At 35.0% G+C, this 18,548-nt stretch overlaps 2 long non-coding RNA genes across 2 annotated transcripts; both read left to right on the forward strand.

The window, feature by feature from the left end:
• Positions 1 to 354: 354 nt before the first annotated feature.
• On the forward strand, positions 355 to 5,056 carry LOC128237082 (uncharacterized). The gene is made up of 4 exons (XR_008261496.1): positions 355 to 499; positions 2,718 to 2,828; positions 3,837 to 3,914; positions 4,945 to 5,056. It is a non-coding gene; the product is annotated as an uncharacterized LOC128237082 (long non-coding RNA).
• A 2,243-nt stretch (positions 5,057 to 7,299) lies between these two features.
• Positions 7,300 to 17,472, forward strand: LOC128239461 (uncharacterized). The gene is made up of 6 exons (XR_008261886.1): positions 7,300 to 7,358; positions 12,214 to 12,300; positions 13,041 to 13,184; positions 15,304 to 15,414; positions 16,295 to 16,372; positions 17,372 to 17,472. It is a non-coding gene; the product is annotated as an uncharacterized LOC128239461 (long non-coding RNA).
• The last annotated feature ends 1,076 nt before the right edge of the window (positions 17,473 to 18,548 follow it).

Below are 18,548 nucleotides of genomic sequence, written 5' to 3' on the forward strand. Positions count from 1 at the left end.
AACCTTTCGAATACACTTTTTTGTTAATTTGAGATCTTAATGAGGCCACTTCTAAGTAAATAGATGCTCAAAGTAACTAGATGCTCTGGGTTAGGGTTAGGGTGACAAAGGCTACCTAGTATAGTTGTTTTTTTTTCTGAAAAGATTTTTCTAGTGAATTGCCCAGTTGCAGTGGTTTTGACGCCACAGAACCAGCATAGCTCCATGACAGATATATATGTTTTCGTCATTGATGTCAGTACTGCTGTATTGGAGGCCTCACAATTTCTGTGTGGAAATGTCATCTGATACAATCATAACGGCGTATTTCTAGCATACCTTTCATAAGTGCATGGCCATTCTCTGTCATTTTCAGATACACTGTGTTGTGTGTGGATAAAAAATGCATAGTGGTACCACCAATCACCAAAGCCACCATTCCCCTATCAGACAAAAGGCTCATGGGGACAGTTCCTGCAATTTACAGCAAAGCTCACAATTGTAGCCCTACGAACTTCAGGTAAGCGATAAATCTGGACTTCAAGATATCTCTGTACTCACTGTAAGTCTATACTTCATTTGAACAAAACATAGGGCCGAATTCAGAACAATCACTCTCACTCACACTCAATGAGTTAATCCTCTGTAATCACATAACGGTCGAGATATTTTCGAGTGAAAGGTATATCCGTATTCACAGGTGTGAGTGAGACTCAAGTGTTTTGCGTGAGTGGGACATTTGTGAGTGCTCGGCTAGGCCACTTGAACCGCCCTCGAGGATTGGTTGTGAAAACAAATTGAATGAGTGTGAGTGAAAAAAGTACATGGCAAGTAGAAAAGATGAAATATATCAAATATTTGGAACACATAAGGGACATGCTCATTCCCAGACAATATTTAAGAGACCGGGATAATCCATTGAAGTACATGTTCATTCAATAACGTGGCCATCTATAAACAAAACAAATTCAAAAGGATGCGCCTATCATATATTTGTTTTGTTTCGCAATGATCTTGAACCCCCAGCAATGTTGATGTTTGCAATTCATCGATGGCTGCAAAGACAGGCAGCTAAATGTACGAAAAGTATGCAGCCTAGCGGCATGAAGTTAGCGGTCTAGCGGCGTGAAGTTAGCAGCCTAGCGGCATGAAGTGAGCGGCCTAGCGGCGTGAAGTTGGCGGACTAGCGGCCTAAATTCGTTTTCTATTTCAAGGTTCAAGGGTTTATATGGGAAATGTGATAAATCAATGCTTTAGTCGTACATTAACATAGCGGCCTTAAATTGTTTTCTAATTCAGAGCATTTTTATATGAGTTTTCTTCTAAAACAATGCTAAAATAATTGTTCTCCTATGCAAAATACATCACGTTTGAGCGGCCTTGCAGCGTGAACTTGGCGGCCTGGTGGCCTAGCGGCCTAAAAATCCCCAAAACTCAATCCAGCAGCCCAGGAAAAGGGGGAAATGCTGATTTTCGCTAAAGGATGTTGATTTATGAATAGGAACATTTAATTTATCATTGTTTTAGACAAGAACGCATATAAAATGCATTGGAATAGGAAACAATTTTAGGCCGCTAGTCACATGAGGCGGCTAGGCCGCCAGGCCGCTAACTTGACGCCGCTAGGCCATTTCATAGCGTGGTCAGGGAATTGATATGTATTTTCCAGCCTACATTCAGCTGGATTATTGTTACTATTATTATTATTATTAAAATCATTATTATTATTATTATTATTATTATTATTATTATTATTATTATTATTATTATTATTATTTTCATCAACATCAGCAGCAGTAGCACCAGCAGCAGCAGCACCAGCAGCAGCACCATCAACACCAACACCACCCTATCATCATCAACATCATTATTATTATTATTATTATTATTATTATTATTATTATTATTATCGTCATCCATTTTCCCCTACATTTCTTGAGTTGTTTTTCACACCGAGGTGTAATTTCCCCATAAGAAGTAGATTCATTCGCTAATTCTATCCATCTGCTATTTTTTCAACTTCCATATATTATTTTCAACCGCTAAGACCGCTTTATGTAGAATACAAAAGCAAGATTATATATGAATACATATTTGAATTACGTGATACAATGGAAAACGGCTACATATTTAAAACAACAACGACAACAAAAAACATGCATTTTAACGCATTTTGCAACAGTTATTTACTATCCAAAACGTTTATTTTTAGTAACCAATTGTTTTAAAATGTAAATTTCAGTTTCAGAATAACAATTATTATCATTTGTTTGTTGCCATAACTAACAATAAGGTACTCAAATCTCAAATAAACATATGTTTACAATGTATAATGTAAACATCACCATAGTCAAACAGATAATCCGATATGATCATGTAAACAAACGTGTATAATTATATACTGTATTGCTCACTTGATGAAGTGGAGTGTTAGCGAGAAGTGTGAATACGAACAGATCACTTGAGTGTCACTCCCCGTATTCCACTAAAGTGATCATTTGAGTGTCCCTTACGGGAATGTGGTTGGAGTGTGAGTGAGAGTGAATGTTCTGAAACCGGCCCTTACAATTTCAGCATCAAAATCCAGGTTTAGATCCCAGACCGAACTTTGTCTCCTTCATTAAACTTAATTTCAGATGTTCTATAAGCAACATACATGTCCACTACTTATGACGGATAAGAACTTTCGCAAATTGATTATAAATGCGTTTTCCCAGATTTACACCCTCCTCTTGCAGATACTGCCGATGGTGAAGCTTGGGTGCACCGGGCCGGTTTTCCAGCCGTGTGGAATCAACATCTCCAGCTGAACTGGGGCCGGGAATTATATAAGACTCCTTAGCAGCATGGTGAGCTTTTGCGTATTTATTTCCAGGCTCCTATACCCGGCCAGACTTCTGCGTTTAAGCTTTCCTTTCTTTTTTGTTTTAAATAACGTATCTCAAGTCTTTCAATGAAATACTGTGACAACTGGAGACTAGATTTAAATTAAGGAACCATTATGTGACACAGTGTAGAAAGCCTTTTGGATGATTTAAAATCAAATTAGTAAACAGGATTCTCATGGTTCATGGTTTATAATTGGCCTTGTGGACCTTTCATTCCCTACTTTGGTAAGAGCCGCTTAAGTATGTAAGAAAGGGGGGGGAGGTACAGATGTGATAGTAAACAGTGTTTAATAAGGTATATTTGTTTTTATTTTATCACCATTTTGAAGGTAATGATTGTGTTAAATCAGGGATAATTAACAAGTATAACACAAATACTGTATCATGTTCTTTATTTCAAATAAATCTATAAATATTTAGTCTCATAAAATGTAGCTGTCTAAGTACCTATTCCATCATTGTGTATCACTGTCTTTAAATTGCTGTTGCGGTACAGTTTAAATAGCAAAAGTTTTATGGCCCTGATTGTTTGCAACTCCTCATTCATTTTTGTACAGCGAGAAAAGTAAGGGAATTCTAGAGATTTACTAGAATTATGGATTGTTTTTCTTGAGATACACAGTACATAAGGAGGAATTAGTGTGTACACAACTCCTCATTTTATTCCTGTTTATTATTTATATATGTAACATAGATGTGTACAAGACTTACGGTACTTTAGAAACATGACATAAAAGAGCTCACTTTGATAAATTTTCTCAAAAAAAGATATCTTTACTGTTAAAGTAAGAACTTTTACTGCATAGTAAGTAATGTCTTCTGCTCATCTTTATGACATCATTACATGGAATGATGTCAACTTCCCAAGACACATTTGAACATGGCGTAGCTCATTTATATATATTCCTAATGGATTGTTTAGAATGGACAGTTTTAATTGGACAAAATGTTTTAATCGCCATTTTACAGAGTGCCAGCCAGTCATTGCTGTTCTTTGCATTGCTGAGGAGGACAGTCCTGCCAACATAACAGTTTGTTCAATAACAGGTAAAAAACTGGTCTCACTTTACATTTTCAACCACTGCCAGATAATATAATCTTATATAATGATAACTCCTTCTTCACAACTGTTGTTAAATATATAACGTTTCAACTAACAATAAAATGGAACTTATGCTCTTTAAACTCAGAACCATTATTGACTGTCAGATACTACTGGTAAATGCACTGGTCTTTATGTCCTTTTTCTGAGATAATAACTATTTGCATATTACTCTGGTACTACTATTGTACGTTCAATATAAAACGTACGTCTTGTTTGTATCGTTAAATGGCTTTATAATGTTCCCCACTTCCTCATTCTTGAAAATTACGTGAACAAATGACAATTCTACTACCATTTAAAGTTCGATTAAATTTCGGACAAATGTGTTTGTTTTAATTTGCCTTCCGCTTACAGTAAGGGTTTATATACTGGGCAAGAAGTGCTGAATTTCATCGTGAATGACAGTGATTATTCAAAGTTTGAATTTGGTTTGGACATATGTTTGACGGGAATTCAAAGCCATTTTTTGTCAGCAGTCTTATATCACTGGTTTCCATGCATTTTCGCATACATTGGTTCATTCCAAGATAAGAAATATAACCTTTTTCAAAACGTTCAATCTGTGAGAGTGCAGCTTTAATAGATCTGTAAAGACTTGTCGATGTGAAACTAAACTCTCAATCAAACTTTGGTAAAAGATCAAATGCGGGGCTTCGTGTGCGGCATAGACTGTGCTAATTTTTATTTTATATGATGAAGAGCTAGTTAAGTTATCTTTGTTAAAAGTCTTCATTTGAAGCAAAAAAATGTTTCAATACCCTGTATGAATTTTTTTCACCGGATATTGATTCATAAAAAACATTGCTCCAGGGTGCGGAGCTACTTTTTGCTATATGTCTATATGGAAAAATCTTCTCTTCAGAAGTCAACTTTGTTCCCCAATGTGCAAGGCACAATCGGTGAAAATAATTTCAATACAAGTCACTGATTATTATTATTGTTATTATTATTAATAAACTTTTACTATTTCAGGAGACAAACAGAAACACAGAGGTGCTATACATTCCGATGGAAAAGACAACAAAAGCATCTTCCATCATTTTGGCGTGGCTCAGATCAAGAGGAGAATTTTAAGAAAGGTAATAACTGAGCAACTAAGAACATGCAAGTTGCAGTGGTTAGAGTGTAAGACCCGTCTCGCTTCATTAGAATTGATAATCATCAATGTATTAAATCAAGAAATTGAAACGTATATGTCTTGTCTTTTGCAGTGTTTATGAAATAGAATATATTTTTTTTTTAAACTAAATATTTTTTAATATGATTGTGAATGTTTGATGTTTTCTTCTGATCATTCTCTCTCAAAAACCAGATACAAAAAAACATATCTGTAGATTTTTTTGTTTTACTTGTAAATATAGTTTTAAGGTTGTATTTTAGGTTTTTCTGCTCAATACAAACTTAAATATTGTAAAAGTAATGGCCCTTGGTAATTTTCAAACAAATACATTTTTTTCATGTTTTTGTAAGCCCATTATTAAGGGACTTTTGATATTTTCACCAGCTGCATTATAAAGTCAGACCAAAAGTGTCCAGTAAGTGTCCAAACAATAACTAAGTTAGAATCTTTTCTCAAATCAGGTGAGCGATATAGGGCCATCTCTGTGTTTGTCTGACAATATAAAAATAAAAAATAAAAAACAATAATCAATCTTTGAGTAAATTGACAAATATTGCTGTAGAATGTTTTGTGAAGACATACAATTGGATTACTTTTGTGTCAATAGGATTAAGGTTACTGCACATAAAAAAATATTTAGAATTGCATTTGGGTCAGTCGGTTCACGTTCAATATTACAGATAGTATAAGTGGAAGCAGTGACTTAAAATTAATTACCAAACAGTTTCTGCTCAATTGCTTTGAGTTAACATACGAGTTATGAAACTTTGAATACTAGTTCTTGGTGGCATAAATTAAAGACCTTTTTTTGTCACATTGACTTGTAATCAAGCACCAACTTCCTCTAAATTCTTTTCAGGTGATGGTTTGGCACACACTAGAAGACATAGATCACAGGTGTCCAGGCATATGAGTAGACAGGAGTTTCACACTCTGCTAAACTTACTTCATCAGAGGAGCAGAAAGCTTCTCAAGATCCCGCACTGCACACTAAGATATAGTCTTTGACTACAACAAGGGGATGAAAGTACAGAGAGGTCCAATTGAAATCAATTCTGTGCTGCGTCATTTCTTCATTCTGGAAGTTGATGGACATGATTTATCATGGCATCAAGTGTGCAGTTTGTCGACTATCAGCAGTCTTGTTCACCAGCTGTGCAACTTGAGCTGGTAGCTTTATTGCTTGAAGCCACTGCATAAGAGGGGGAAGGTGCAGGCTCATCAAAAAGTCTCAAAAGTTGAAACTAGGAAAAGAAGTTTGTCAAGAATGTGAATCTATTTGCTTTGAAAACAATTGTTACAATGATTTGGTTTCCTTTGAAACTTGATACATACTATGTGTATGTTGAATGAATTGAGATGCTTAAATAAAGAACCGCTATTCAAATATCAAGAAACTGCATTTTTCATACTAAAGGGTAAATGATGTTGCCATTTCCTGTATGTATTTAAATAAGATATGTTTCCACAATTAATATTTTTAGGGAATTTTTCTCAACCTAATGAATGAGATTAAATTGTTCAACGTTATATGAGCTTAATATGTGTTTTCTGTTTCTTTAAAATTTGTGAAAAATTGTCAGAAGATAATTAGACCAGTATCCATTACTGCAATCATACGATCAAATATACAGGGACAAGCCCACTGGGAATATAATATAATTAAATCCTGTTTAGGGGCATGAGGCAAACAGAGTTACTTTCAAACGTTAAAGCTGCACTCTCACATTTTGGACGTTTTGAAAACTTCTCTCATTTTATTTCTTGGATTGGAACCATCCAATTTTTGCGAAAAATTAAATGGCAGATTTTTCTATTTAATATATATGCAAAAAACTACAGAAACATGCTCAGTCGCAAAAAGTTTAAACATAAACCCAGTTTAGTGGCAATGGGCAACGCCAAAGACATAGAACACAAATTCACAGACAAGAAACATAGAACAGCACACAACTCTACAAACAGCACAGTGCATAAATACTATATATATATATATATATATATATATATATATATATATATATATATATATATATATACTACAGATATTAAGGTGACCATATATATATATATATTAATCTAGGCATTATGGGGACCGCTGGATTAAGGCGACAAAAATTGGTCTCCTTAATATTTTCAGTCCAGATTTGATGTATCAAATGTCAATAAAATGTCCATTGACAGTAAGTTGATAAGCTTGAATGTTTATCTCCGTGCAATTATGCAGTATGGCGTTCATCTCTTACGGAAAGAGAATGGTAACTTGGTAAGTGTTTAAAATACATATTCAACGTTTTTTTCGTTTATTTTTATGACTTTTGTACAGTAGTATAAATCGTCCACCCTTTGGATGAAAAGCAAATGATTTATCCGGATTTTGTTCATCCGAAACTAAATCACTAGTATCAACATCCGGTGTAATTTTTGCTTGTATTTTGGAGAAACTCGATTGATTTCTAGCAAACTTGGTTTACCACTACATCGTCGCTTATTATTATTTGGTATGTTCCAATCTAAAAAGGGATTTGCTCCCTTAACATCTCAGATTTTAATAAATAAAAGACGAAATGATACAAATGCCTTACATTTTGTTTGTCAATGTCATGTCATTAGTCATTCTCATCACCTTTGAATAGCAGAACAGAACGAACACTATCACCAATTCGTATTGTGGCATTTTGCATGTGTCTTAAATTCTCATATTTGATAATAAATGCAACAATACAATATTTCCCTTATTCTGCCACAATTATGCACCAGTCAATTGTAACCATGGCCCCCAGGCAGGTCTTGTTTATACCAGGGATAGCAGGGGAAATGGGCCATGTTTTTACGTTCCAGGTGGACCGGCAGTGCTGAGTGAATGCGGTGTTATTGTTTTTGCGCTGAAAACAGGGAATGGGCCTAACCTAGGATGTCCCCAGGGGCATTTGAAGGGGATCTGGTCATTTCGTAACCTTACCATTTCGTAACTGCTGAATCTTGGTTATTTCGTAACCATTTTGTTAGTCAATTCGTAACCGTCAAGAAATCAATTGCTCATATGGTAACCACCATTTAACAAATTGATTAATAGTACACTTAGCACCTCGTTAAGTGCATTGTTCGAACCTGGATGTATATGGCACAGCAAGCAAGACAACAATTGGGAGACATTACTCAAATTCTCACTAGTAACAAGCCAATAATTTATGTTACTCAATAGTTATTAGATATATATATCATGCTAAATTAGAAATGATTTGTTATACTACCAAAATATGTTAATTATTTTCTTACATTTTGCTTACCGTACTTATAAACAATAATTTAAGACTGATCGCGATGTATTTTTGAGTAAAATGACGTTTACATAAATGATCATTCTTGACCTATTTCATTGACTATATTTGTTTAAAACGAACAAAATTTTGTTCTGTTCTTTTCTCAATTAATCCATATTCTGCATACTTTATATCCGAAACCGACAAAAAACAGCCTAAAATTATTAGTTATGGTACAGTGGAAACTCACTAAACCGGATCTCCACAAAACCGGAATCCTCGGGATACTGGAATTTTATCAGAGTCCCGGTTTTCCCCTTCTATTTTCAATGTAAAAAAATCCCTACAAAACCGGAACCCCGGAATTCCGGATACCGGACAAAAAATCGAGAAAATTTGTTAGTTGTCAACGTAATTTTGACTCACAAAACCGGACGTTTTGTTCAAACATGTCAAAATAATTCTGTGTATTAGGAATTCGCGAATCACGTGTCACTTTGTTTTGACAGCCGGTACGTCGTTAAATATTACACCTGTGATGTTGTGTTAACACGATAATCGATAATGATGATTGCGCTGTGGATTGACTGTCGCGCGATAATCAAACGATAATCAAATTTGTGAAAAGAAAATTGATTAAAACATTTATATGTTTGTTGCAGAAAATAAAGAACTAGAAACGGTTTTTTAGTGATCATTTTGAATGGTTGTTTTATCTAAAGACTTCTATGATTGAATCAAATTAGAGCGGTGCTTTAATTAAACTACCAAACATACTAAACAAGCATTAAATTACGAGAGTTGTTTTATTTCAAGACTTGGAAAAAAGATGGTTATAAAAACGCAGAAATGTTTAATTATGCTTATCACTTTTGCAAGTGCTTAAATCATGTCTCAACCTCCGTCTAAACGTCGGAGAATTGAACTGTCCCTAGAGGACAAAAGCCTTTAAAGGTTAACTCAGTTAATATATTGAGTAAACTTACTCCGTACATCGAATCCCCACTAAACCGGAATCCTCCCTAAACCAAAAATTTTGCCCAGTCCGGACCTTGTCTGGTTTAGTGAGTTTCCAATGTATTAATTTCCAATAACAAGATACAAAATTAAACATATCGGCACATTTTTAATACAATAAGCATATAAAAAGCGCATACTCTCATTCGGCAAACTCACTACATTTTACAATACTTCTATGCAATTTAAAAAAAAAATGAAATTCTAAAGTTATATGGTCTTTATATTTAAAAAATATTGGCTTAATGTCACAATTCCTCTCAATGGTAGAACATCTATGAATTAAAAAATTATTACATTTAATATTCAGCCTACTTATAATATTTCCTTCGCAACATAAAAAAATAGCTAGTGTGAATGTTTCTATTTGTCATAGTTTCAGAGTTTATTGGCAAATCGCACTACACTATTAGGAATAAAGAAGGAATACAACTACTAGATTTAACTTTGTTTATGTCGTTATTTTTATGTTTTATACTTACAGTAAACTTATTTTGTAAATTCAAATGGTATTAAATTATTTCCTCATAATTATAGGAGTCAACGGTTAAGATATGACCATTTGATTTCTTAACGGTTACGAATTGACTAACACAATGGTTACGAAATGACCAACAATGAGCGGTTACGAAATGACCATAATTCATTTGACAAGGCTTTTACCAGCTGTTTGTCTGTGCAGAGCGGGAATTTTACCTGGGATTGGCTGGACCGAAAGTCAACGTCCCCGCTATTAGCAGGACCTTGGGGGCCCATGCTGCAATTGACTGTTGCATTATTTGGATTTTTTCTTAACTTTACGACACGCCCCCCTACAGTATTTTATAGTCAAGTTTAGTAACATTTATTTACAGAAATTGGATAACTTAACATGTAAAGTAAACTGTACTGAGCTTTTGAACAAACCTACATACTTATAAATCAAAATTGATATTTTAGGGTCTACACTGAATAAACCCAAAATGTTAGTTTTGATTTGCTAAATTCGAACAGTATTTAGTCTATCCACACAAAATTTACAGGATCATCAGATAACAAATTTTCTAAAAATTCTCTGTTTGCCAAATAGGGAAGACAGGTTTAAGTGGGGTTAAAAGGTTGCTATCTGTGACCAAAAAAATACTGTTCAAAATTGTGAGTATTCATTTATCTTTCGTTCAGTAAAGAGCATGCCATGGCATAGTGGTTGGATTAGATAATCTGACAGCGGTGCTGGACGTCAGAAGTTCAAATATTGTTGTGTGTTGAACATGGGCAATTTGCTCTGCCATTTTTATAGATAATTGTGTATTCCAAAGGTATTCTTTTGGTAAATTGAACTCACAACAGTTGTAGTAATGTCTTAGATCCAGCTTGGATAACTTGGACACAGTAAGCAGTTCACACCAAGGGAAATTCTCAGATAAAACAGCGCTTATGAACTTGAACATTACATTTTTCGTTGAGACAAAGAAAAAACATTATTGCTGATCTTCTGAAAACAAATCTTGGATTTAAACTAATCACCAATAAAAATATATGCATTTTAATCACACAATGTAAACAACTGCGCCACAGATCTTATCTGTATGTTTAGGGTTTTTAAAATTTAGCAGTTAAATATAGATTAGCATACTGGTAGGTCTGGTTGGTCTGTTGCTTTAGATGCTAAGTAAACATAATGTCAGTGATTTCATCACTATTTCTATTAACATATCAGTTTTCTTCTTCAGAACTTCTCACATTTGCACAATTTTTTACCATTTGAATCATAAAAAGATAACAAACAAACACGGATGGAACATTTGAAAATACAATTCAGTTGGTTTCTATTTTCTTGCTCATTTTTGCTTGAAATTATTCTGCTTGAATGTGATTTTTGTTGCTTAAATTTGAACTTAACTCTTTGTGAATAATTAAGGAATGTAAGGGGTCAGATTTCAGATTGCTCATTATTTCTGGAACACTAAAGACTTTATTTGATTGTGTACACTGCACTTTCTTGTTAAGCATTCATCCAAATCATTTGGGTAAATATTGGCAGAAAAACTGCTTTTAGATTTATACTGGTCATCAAAACCGGCACTGACAAAACATAAGATGTGTTTAATTAATGTGCGGGAAAGAGGTTTAAAGGTGTCCGCCCACAACGAAATGCTTGCGGGTCACAGTACCCCTTCAAGTAGTTCTTGAAAAAAATGATTCTCTCAGGTAGCGTTTGATTATGTGTACATTGTATCCTTGTATGTATTTTCAAGTGTACACATGATTTATATAAGGTTTGTACAATTTTAGTTTTATTTAAAGTTTAAAATTTTGACATTTTTTTTAAGATTTGCCTGCCCCTGTCTAAACACTTAAATTCTTGGTCTTTGGACTATTGTCTGCAACTTCAAAACACACTTTTTGGAACAGGACACATTTTTCTGATATTTTATCCAGTTTGACTGCAATATCAGTTGTATTTATCAATCAAGTAAAAAATTACATTTATATTTCCATAATTACCTGGTAGTTATTTGTGAATTTGTTTTAATTCATGGATAGGTTTATTGCGAGTGTCATGGAAAGCTGGAACTTTTCACAACACAACACAACATGCAAACTGAGAATAAACTGTGTGTGCCGGCTTTGTGAACAAAAACGCAAGGCGGCTATGGTTAGTTGCGTCAAGATATCCTTGGGACCCCCCTCCGCCCTGGACACGCAATACAATTCGTGTTTCGCTGATCTGTTGGCTGGGATCAGATCATCCATTTGGGGATTTAGATATGTTACCCCAGCCAACAGGCTGCATGTTTAATTTTACTCAATACTAAGCTTTGTTTTAGTGCGAACATCAACATGTTTATCTAATTGCAGTTGCTGCTTGGGACAATAAAGTTAAGTCAGCAACCGTCTACCAGACTGCAAGATTCATCTCTTCCAAAGGATGTCGTACCTTTCCAGGTGGGTATGCATTGATTGATTGATTGATTGATTGATTGTGAGTTTGTGTAAATGAATAACTGTGAAACCATAACCAAATGTTGGGCTGTAAAGGTGTGTATGTGCATGCTTCACATATTCTCCGTCCTGGTTGGCATACTGGACCGTCATCAGACACTCTGCCATGAATGTTAGAGAGTTTAAAGCTATTTCTTATTTTCCTGTGTAACTATATTGATGTTAGATTAAATTTATGCCGCCGTGTTACTGAGTAACAATTTGAAATTGGGCCAAAATCATCAAGCTAGAGCTTTGCATAATCTTTTTCAAACTTCTGCGAGATTTCTGCCATTGACAATATTTGCTCGCAGCCCCGCTCAAAGTTGCACTTCGTTCAGTATTTGAAAGCTTTCGGATACACTTTTTTGTTAATTTGAGATCTTAATGTGGCTACTTCTAAGTAAATAGATGCTCAAAGTAACTAGATGCTCTGGGTGTTCACTGGGTGACAAAGGCTACCCAGTATTGGTTGTTTCTTTTTTCTGAAAAGATGTTTCTAGTGAATTGCCCAGTTGCAGTGGTTTTGACGCCACAGAACCAGCATAGCTCCATGACAGATATATAAGTTTTCGTCATTGATGTCAGTACTGCTGTATTGGAGGCCTCACAATTTCTGTGTGGAAATGTCATCTGATACACTCATAACGGCGTATTTCTAGCATAGCTTTCATAAGTGCATGGCCATTCTCTGTCATTTTCAGATACACTGTGTTTTGTGTGGATAAGAAATGCAGAGTGGTACCACCAATCACCTAAGCCACCATTCCCCTAACAGACAATAGGCTCATGGGGACAGTTCCTGCAATTTAAAGAAAAGCTCTCAATTGTAGCCCTACGAACTTCAGGTAAGCGATAAATCTAGACTTCAAGGTATCTCTGTACTCACTGTAAGTTTATACTTCATTTGAACAAAACATAGGGCCGAATTCAGAACAATCACTCTCACTCACACTCAATGAGTTAATCCTCTGTAATCACATAACGGTCGCGATATTTTCGAGTGAGAGGTATATCCGTATTCATAGGTGTGAGTGAGACTCAAGTGTTTTGCGTGAGTGGGACATTTGTGAGTGCTCCGCTAGGCCACTTGAACCGCCCTCGAGAACTGGTTGTGAATATTAATTGAATGAGTGTATGTGAAAAAAGTACATGGCAAGTAGAAAAGATGAAATATATCAAATATTTCGAACAAATAAGGGACATGCTCGTTCCCAGACAATATTTAAGAGACCGGGATAATCCATTGAAGTACATGTTCATTCAATAACGTGGCCATCTATAAACAAAACAAATTCAAAAGGATGCGCCTATCATATATTTGTTTTGTTTCGCAATGATCTTGAACCCCCAGCAATGTTGATGTTTGCAATTCATCAATGGCTGCAAAGACAGGCAGCTAAAGGTACGTGAAGTTAGCATCCTAGCAGCGTGAGGTTGGCGGACTAGCGGCCTAAATTTGTTATCTATTTCAAGGTTCAATGGTTTAAATGGGAAATATGATAAATCAATGTTTTTAGTCGTACATTAGCGGCCTTAAATTGTTTTCTACTTCAGAGCTTTTTTATATGAGTTTTCTTCTAAAACAATGCTAAAATAATTGTATTCCTATGCAAAATACATCACGCTTGAGCGGTCTTGCAGCGTGAACTTGGGGGCCTGGTGGCCTAGCGGCCTAAAAATCCCCAAAACTCAATCCAGCAGCCCAGGAAAAGGGGGAAATGCTGATATTCGCTAAAGGATGTTGATTTATGAAAAGGACATTTAATTTATCATTGTTTTAGAAAAGAACGCATATAAAATGCTTTGGAATAGGAAACAATTTTAGGCCGCTAGTCACATGAGGCGGCAAGGCCGCCAGGCCGCTAACTTGACGCCGCTAGGCCATTTCATAGCGTGGTAAGGGAATTGATATGTATTTTCCAGCCTACATTCAGCTTGATTATTATTACTATTATTATTAATATTATTATTATTATAATTATTATTTTCATCATCATCATCAGCAGCAGCAGCAGCACCACCACCACCAGCAGCACCACCAACACCACCATATCATCATCAACATCATCATTATTATTATCATTATTATTATTATTATCATCGTCATCTTCATCCATTTTCCCCTACATTTCTTGAGTTGTTTTTCACTCCGAGGTGTTATTTCCCCATAAGAAGTAGATTCATTCGCTAATTCTATCCATCTGCTATTTTTTCAACTTCCATTTTTTCAACTTCCATATATTATTTTCAAACGCACAAGACCGCTTTATGAAGAATACAAAAGCAAGATTATATATGAATACATATTTAAATTATGTGATACAATGGAAAACGGCTACATATTTAAAACAGCAACAACAACGACAACAAAAAACATGCATTTAAACGTATTTTGCAACAGTTATTTTCAACCCAAAACGTTTATTTTTATTAACTAATTGTTTTAAAATGTAAATTTCAGTTTCAGAATAACACTTTTTATCATTTGTTTGTTGCCATAACTAACAATAAGGTACTCGAATCTTAAATAAACATATGTTTACAATGTATAATGTAAACATCACCATAGTCAAACAGATAATCCGATATGATCATGTAAACATACGTGTATAATTATATACTGTATTGCTCACTTGATGAAGTGGAGTGTTAGCGAGGCATGTGAATACGAACAGTGAGGGAATCACTTGAGTGTCACTCCCCATATTCCACTCAAGTGATCATTTGAGTGTCCCTTACGGGAATGTGGTTGGAGTGTGAGTGAGAGTGGATGTTCTGAATTCGGCCCTTACAATTTCAGCATCAAAATCCAGGTTTAGATCCCAGACCGAACTTTGTCTCCTTCATTAGACTTAATTTCAGATTTTCTATAAGCCACATACATGTTCACTACTTATGACGGATAAGAACTTTCGCAAATTGATTATAAATGCGTTTTCCCAGATTTACACCCTCCTCTTGCAGATACTGCCGATGGTGAAGCTTGGGTGCACCGGGCCGGTTTTCCAGCCGTGTGGAATCAACATCTCCAGCTGAACTGGGGCCGGGAATTATATAAGACTCCTTAGCAGCATGGTGAGCTTTTGCGTATTTTTTCCAGGCTCTTATACCCAGCCAGACTTCTGCGTTTAAGCTTTCCTTTCGTCATTTTTTTGAATAACGTATCTCAAGTTTTTCAATGCAATCACAACTGTGACACCTTTGGAGACTAGATTTAAATTAAGGAACCATTATTAGAAAGCCTTTTGGGTGATTTAAAATCAAATTAGTAAACAGGATTCTCATGATTCATGGTTTATAATTGGCCTTGTGGACCTTTCATTCTTTACTTTGGTAACAGCCGCTTAAGTATGTAAGAAGGGGGGGGGGGGTACAGATGTGATAGTAAACAGTGTTTAATAAGGTATATTTGTTTTTATTTTATCACCATTTTGAAGGTAATGATTGTGTTAAATCAGGGATAAGTAACAAGTTTAACACAAACACTGTAACATGTTCTTTATTTCAAATAAATCTATAAATTATCTCTGGAGAATTTAGTCTGATCTCCATTTCTCAGAAAATGTAGCTGTCTAAATGCCTTTTCCATCAATGAGTATCACTGACTTTAAATTGCTGTTGCGGAACAGTTTAAATAGCAAAAGTTTTATGGCCCTGCTTGTTTGCAACTCCTCATTCATTTTTGTTCAGCGAGAAAAGTAAGGGAATTCTTTAGAATTATGGATTGTTTTTCTTGAGGTACACAGTACATAAGGAGGAATAAGTGTGTTCACAACTCCTCATTTTATTCCTGTTTATTATCTATATATGTAACATAGATGTGTACAAGACTTAGAAACATGACATTCCCAAGATACATTTCCACATGGCGCATCTCATTTATATATATTGGTGATGGATTGTTTAGAAAGGGACAGTTTTAATGTGACAAAATGTTTAAATCGCCATTTTACAGAGTGCCAGCCAGTCATTGCTGTTCTTTGCATTGCTGAGGAGGACAGTCCTGCCAACATAACAGTTTGTTCAATAACAGGTAAAAAACTGGTCTCACTTTACATTTTCAACCACTGCCAGATAATATAATCTTATATGATGATAACTCCTTCTTCACAACTGGTGTTAAATATATAATGATTAAACTAACAATAAAATGGAAATTATGCTCTTTAAACTCAGAACCATTATTGACTGTCAGATGCTACTGGTAAATGAACTGGTCTTGATGTCCTTTTCTTGAGATAATAACTATTTGTATATTACCTCGGTACTACTATTGTACATTCAATAGAAAATCGTCTTGTTTGTATCATTAAATGGCTTTATAATGTTCCCCACTTCCTGATTCTTAAAAATTACGTGAACAAATGACAATCCTACTACCATTTAAAGTTTGATTAAATTTCGGACAAATGTGTTTGTTTTAATTTGCCTTCTGCTTAAAGTAAGGGTATATATACTGGGCAAGAAGTGCTGAATTTCATCGTGAATGACAGTGATTATCCACAGTTTGAATTTGGTTCGGACATGTTTGACAGGAATTCAAAGACATTTTTTTGTCATCATTTTCGCATACATTGGTTCATTCCGAGATAAAAATATAACCTTTTTCAAAATGTTCAATCTGTGAGAGTGCAGCTTTAATAGACCTGTAAAGACTTGTCGATGTTAAACTAAACTCTCAATCAAACTTTGGTAAAAGATCAAATGCGGGGCTCCGTGTGCGGCATAGACTGTGTTAATTTTTATTTAATATGATGAAGAGCTAGTTAAGTTATCTTTGTTAAAAGTCTTCATTTGAAGTAAAATATGTTTCAATACCCCGTATGAATTTTCTTCACTGGATATTGATTCATAAAAAATATTGCTCCAGGGTGCGGAGCTATTTTTTGCTATATGTCTATATGGAAAAATCTTCTCCTCAGAAGTCATCTTTGTTCCCCAATGTGCAAGGCACAATCGGTGAAAATAATTTCAATAAAAGTCCCTGATTATTATTATTGTTATTATTATTAATAAACTTTTACTATTTCAGGAGACAAACAGAAACACAGAGGTGCTGTACATTCTGATGGAAAAATAAAAGCATCTGCCATCATTTTGGCGTGGCTCAGATCAAGAGGAGAATTTTAAGAAAGGTAATAACTGAGCAACTAAGAACATGCAAGTTGCACTGGTTAGAGTGTAAGACCCATCTCCCTTCATAAGAATTGATAATAATCACTGTATTAAATCAAGAAATTGAAAGAAACGTAAGTGTCTTGTCTTTTGCAGTGTTTTTGAAATATAATATAATTTAAAAAAAAACTAAATTATTATTTAATATGATTGTGAATGTGTGATGCTTTCTTCTGATCATTCACTCTCAAAAACCAGATACTCAAAACATATTAAGGGACTTTTAATATTTTTACCAGCTGCATTATGAAGTCAGACCAAAAGTGTTCAGTAAGTGTCCAAACAATAACTAAGTTAGAATCCTTTCTCAAATCAAGTGAGCGATATAGGGCCATCTCTGTGTTTGTCTGACTAAAAAACAATTATCAATCTTTGAGTTAAATTGACAAATATTGTTGTAGAATGTTTTGTGAAGACATGCAATTGGATTATTTTTGTGTCAATAGGATTAAGGTTTCTGCACATAAAAATTATTTAGAATTGCATTTGGGTCAGTCGGTTCACGTTCAATATTACTTACAGTATAAGTGGAAGCAGTGACTTAAAATTAATTACCAAACAGTTTCTGCTCAATTGCTTTGAGTTAACATACGAGTTATGAAACTTGGAATACTAGTTCTTGGTGGCATAAATGAAAGACCTTGTTTTGTCACATTGACTTGTAATCAAGCACTAACTTCCTCTAAATTCACTTCAGGTGATGGTTGGGCACACACATGAAGACATAGATCACAGGTGTCTAGCCATATGAGTAGATAGGAGTGTCACACTCTGCCAAAATTACTTCATCAGACGAGCAGAAAGCTTCTCAAGATCCCGCACTGCACACTAAGACATAGTCTTTGACTACAACAAGGTGATGAAAGTACAGAGAGGTCCAATTGAAATCAATTCTGTGCTGCTGTCATTTCTTCATTCTGGAAGTCGATGGACATGATTTATCATGGCATCAAGTGTGCAGTTTGCCGACTATCAGCAGTCTTGTTCACCAGCTGTGCAACTTGAGCTGGTAGCTTTATTGCTTGAAGCCACTG

The sequence above is a fragment of the Mya arenaria genome, chromosome 6 (genome assembly GCF_026914265.1).
Source record: "Mya arenaria isolate MELC-2E11 chromosome 6, ASM2691426v1".
Lineage (NCBI taxonomy): Eukaryota > Metazoa > Mollusca > Bivalvia > Myida > Myidae > Mya > Mya arenaria.